General features: G+C 48.0%; 1 pseudogene; it reads left to right on the forward strand.

The window, feature by feature from the left end:
• The first annotated feature begins 316 nt into the window (after positions 1-316).
• LOC117962844 (zona pellucida sperm-binding protein 3-like) lies at positions 317-4,421 on the forward strand (annotated as a pseudogene).
• Positions 4,422-4,946: the final 525 nt, after the last annotated feature.

Consider the following 4,946-nt stretch of genomic DNA (forward strand, 5'->3'; position numbering starts at 1 on the left):
GGAGGATCCTGCTCGCTATGTTTCGGAAAAAAAATAAATCCATGTAGGCTACCCAGTTGAATTAATCAGAATTGTAATTGGATTATCTTTTCCAAGTCATGTAAACACAGAAAAGTGTCGTTTTCACCAAACCAATTTGCTGATTCAGTTCCCGAATATGCCCAACATTCGTTTTCTAAAGACTTGATCTCATGTAACCGTAGTGAATGCGTGTCTGTGTATGATTGTTTAATTACCCAGCCAGGTTTAACACGTTAATTAATTCCGGGGAGTATAAAGGTGCTTGCTACGCGCTTATCGGTATGCAGCTGCAGTGTTTGATTCTGAACTGAAGAGTTTACAATGGGGACGCGCGGTGTTCAGACCGCGCTTTCGCTCGCTTTGATTTTACTTGTGCAGCTCCACGGCGCTTTTGGATGGACCTGGTCGGATCAGCCGGTTTATAACCCAGTGCTGTTTACCGCGCCGAGAGCGGTATTTCAGCCGATGCCCACCCCTCTCTCCGTGCAGAGAGCTGACCTGTCGCTGTTGAATTCGGTCACCCTGGACTGCAGGAAAGACGCCATGGTCGTGACGGTGAACCGGGACTTGTTTGGGATCGGCTACCTGGTGAACAGCGCCGACTTGAGCGTGGGGTCCGCGGGCTGCTCGGCCACCTCTTCCGACAGCGTCGCCAACACGGTTTTGTTCAGCATTCAGCTCCAGGACTGCGGCAGCACTTTCCAGGTAACCCTGCGTGTCGATCGCATTTGTTACTGCGGTAGTTAATAAAGTGAACTGTCAAGTGGGTAGTTCAGCTTTCTTTATTGCTTGCACTTCACTGTGAAGGTCTCGCATACAGTAGTGCGCACATTTATTACATTAACTCAAGACTTGTCATGTGTGTTCTGCTGTATATACTTGCATGCATGAACACCTCGGTCTGTGGATTTCAAGTTTTGGTCCCTAATCTTATAGGCATCTTAAACAACTTCTGAAGTCATGCATTAATATTTCTGTGGTTCTTTCTCATTAAGCTAACTGCTTGTGTGGCCTATTGTCAATTTAAATTCCTAATTTACCTCTTGACACTTCTCCAAGATTTTGCCGTGAGGTGCATGAAATGGGGGTTCACAGTTTACTGACTGGTTGGAGCTTGTCATCCAAGTTCTCAGTTTCCTTGTGACATTCAAGTGTATCAAACTGCTTGAACAAGCGCTCAATTCCTTGTGTGCCTTAAAGCGCAAGACCACTTCACATTTTATTTAATAATCAAGAATTGAAGGATCACTTTTCAACTTCTCTCCCTAGGTATTCCCAGACTTCCTGAGCTACACAAACCATCTCTATTACAAGCCTGCCAGTGTTGGCATCATCACCAGGGTTAATATGGCTGATATTCTCCTTGAATGCAGATACCCGAGGTACTGTACCAAGCAAACGGGGACCTGAGGGGTCGTATCTGTGAACTTCACACTAAATCACTTTGCTGCTGGTCACTCGCTTGTACCAGGGTTCTCAAGTCTCTGCTGCTGTAATATAAGATTTGGACTCAATTCTATTGAAGACAACATTTCTTGTATTCCTGTGTCATCTTCAATAGGATGCCAGTGATGCATGATATCACTTACAAGGATGTGGTTTTTATTTCAGAAGGTGGAATGTCAGCAGCAGCCCCATAAAACCAACCTGGGTGCCCTTCACTTCAACAGCCTCTACAGAGCAAATCCTGGACTTCTCCTTGCTGCTCATGAATGGTATGAAGGAAAGGGTTGGGTATGGGGGGTGTTTATTTAATGCTGGTCTGTCTCCTTGCTTCCTGTTCCAGATAACTGGAGTGGTCCCAGAGTCTCCAATGTCATCTACCTGGGTGACATCCTTCACGTTGAGGCTTCTGTTGCCGTCGACAACCACGTGCCGCTACGGCTCTACGTCGACAGCTGCATCGCGACCCTGAGCAACAACAAGGACTCTGAGCCCAGATATGCTGTCGTGGACAAGCTTGGGTGAGAACTGGAGTTACTTCAAACACACTGGCTCATGCTGCACTCTGCTTTATCGAACCTGTTTCAATGCTGTGTGTTGGCGGTGTAACCCTCTCCTCATGCTTGTCTCCTGTCTCGCCCAGCTGCCTGATGGATAGCAAGTCTCCAGACTCCTCCTCTTCATTCACTAGACCTGCTCTGAACAAGCTGCGCTTTGACATCGCTGCTTTCAAGTTCCAGGGGGATTCCAGGAGCATGGTAAGGCTTGGCTAGACCTGGGTCCATCACTAACTTTGTCTTGTCAAAGTGTACTATAATGACCCCTGTGCTTTCCTGGTGCATTGATTTGCTGTATGGTGTGTTTAACTGCATTCCCATTGTGACTCCTACCCCTCTTGTTTCAGATCTACATGACTTGCACACTGAGAGCAGTCAATGCTGACAAACCAGCTGATGCCTCCAACAAGGCTTGCTCCTACCAGAAGCAATCCTACAGGTAAGCTCTTGCAGTGCAGGAGTGATCAGTTCCTCCTTGCTGAACAGATTTCTTAATCTGGACCCTGTCCCCTTCCACCATGCTATTGTTTGTGATTGGCTCTCGGACCGTGGTCTAGGTCAAGCACAATCCCAGCTCAATCCAGATTAGCATGTGTGAAACTTTGCCACTGCAATCATGGCAGCCTACTTTTGTGGCCCAGTTGCAGCTGTCCTCGGCAAGTACAAGCGCTGCAAGACTCCTGATGACTTGTGGAGTCTCGGCCTGGAATCAGAATTGCTGTCTTAGTGGTCAGAAGGGTTTTGGCTTTATTTTTCCCTCCTCCACGGTCTGCTTTTAAGAAGCAGGGTTGTTCATGTCCTGTTCCCTGCCCATGCCTCTGCTAGAACCTGTGTGAACACTTGCATTTATTGGCTTCCTACCGACCTCTTCATAGCAAGTTTGATATCCTCTTGCAGAAATACTTGCTCCTCCCTATGTGCACTGGTTGAAGGTACTGATTTTAGGGGTGGTTGTGTAGATCTCGGTGGCTCTGCACAGTCCTTGTATCCTAGCTGTCTGTGATCCTGCCCCTTCATGCCATGCCTCCCTTTTTCAGGTGGGTCTCTGAGGACGGCTCCTCTGCAGTGTGTGGGTGCTGTGACGCTGGCTCCTGCTCTGGGACACCCCGGTTCCTCGCAGGCCCTCTTCCTCCTGCCGAGATCAACCAGCCCAACTGGAGCGGAAAATGGCCGCAGAAGAGAGCGGCTCCTCTTGATCCAGGTACTGTCTGAACACCCAGCCTGGGCGAGGCCTTTTCGGAGGACTGGAACTCTAACCAAGCTGTATAAATACTGCAACGCTTGTACTTGGCAAATCCAATTTGGTGTTAATCCTTTGCTGCCAGTGTACAATATGATGGACAAACCTGCCATTAAATGGGTATGGGAACACGGAGGGGAGGGGGGGGGGGGGGCATTTGGCGTTCTAACCAATGGTTCAAAATCCTTTTGTTGCCATTGTAATATTTAATGGATGACCTTTGCAGTAGGTCGATTGGATAGAACATTGGTGTGAGTTTAAACATCTGAAGTGATTGGGTACCAGGAAGCAGCAACACCTTGTGTTCCACAGCTGCATGTGCAAATCTTGCAATGATACTCTCTATTCAATGGAAGAAAATGGGGACCATTGACTTTCTAGTGCTAAAGCATTTCTAACCTCATTTTGCCCTCCTTTTTCAGTGGAGAGTTTGACCATGTGTGCTCCCCTTCAATGGAGTTGCATTGTGGAGTAGCTCAATCACCAGTGCATTACTTTGCTTCAATGACACTAACCTTGCCCTCCTGTCTCTTCCCCCCCCCCCCCCCTCTGTGTAGCTGGCCAGGACCCCCAAGTGCATGTAAAGGAGATCACCATCGGCCCCCTGACCGTGGTTCATGTAGTCGGAGACCATGCTGTCGTGCTCAGTAAGGAGTCCCTGTACCACCCCCTGCAGCTTGTGGAAGAAGTGCAGGGTAAGTGCCGCTCTCAATGCTACTGAGCTCTGAACCAGCTTGCTGTCAATGGAGGGTTAGTCTGCTTTATCGAATCTCAAGAGTGTAACTGTTGTCTGTCATTTAAAATGAAAGACTTTGTTTTAATACGTGTCTGCATTGTCATCTACTGTTCCATCACTCCTGTAAGCATGTTGGACTCTGTGCTTTTAGCACAATATCCTCCATTCCCAATGTAAACCCCTACTCCTGAGTCTTCAATGGGTGTAGCTTCCCTCCCGTGTTGTCCTGTTAACCCCTCTGTCTCTCCCGTCTCAGACTCTGGCTCCTCTGTCCCTGTGCTGGCAGTCTCTGCTGTGGCTCTGGCTCTCTCCTGTGCTGTCCTGTTGGCTGTGTTCCTGAAGAGGTGCTCCCCGTCTAGTGACAAACTGCTCGCTGTGTCTTCCTAATGTGTTTTGAAGAATTAATAAAAGCCTTGTGAAGCTATTGGAGTTGCTCAGTGGTCTTGTTTTTATCGGAGGTGTGTTGCTCAATATCTATGCTTGGTAAAGATCCATGTCCTTTAACCCAAGGTCTCGTCTCTTTTATAGTGAGACATGCAATGTGCTTCATTTATTTTAGATGTGCTTCTCCCAGGGTTAGTTTGGTTTTACAAGGGTGATGCAAGTAGTGATAGACTTGAATGCTGTAGTCCAGGATTGTGAAGTTTTACAGGTGTGTGAGGAGGTGCTGGAAGGTGGTCGGGGACTGAGCAGTCCTTATCCATGGGCCAGTTGTTCCACCGTTGAGGGGCAAGGGTGAAGGAGCGAGCTCTGGCAATGGAGAGGGGTTACAGCTAATCTGCCTGTGTAGGGAGAAATAGCCTAGAGAAGAGGCAGCAGAAACATCAAGATGGTGATAGAGTACAAGGGTTTCATGTTCTGTAACAACTTGCAATTCTAGATTGTAACCCTCCCTTGTAGCTGCACTCCTTACAACTATCCACTTCAGTTCTTCTAGTTTCTTCCCCAG

Source organism: Acipenser ruthenus, chromosome 29 (assembly GCF_902713425.1).
Source record: "Acipenser ruthenus chromosome 29, fAciRut3.2 maternal haplotype, whole genome shotgun sequence".
NCBI lineage: Eukaryota > Metazoa > Chordata > Actinopteri > Acipenseriformes > Acipenseridae > Acipenser > Acipenser ruthenus.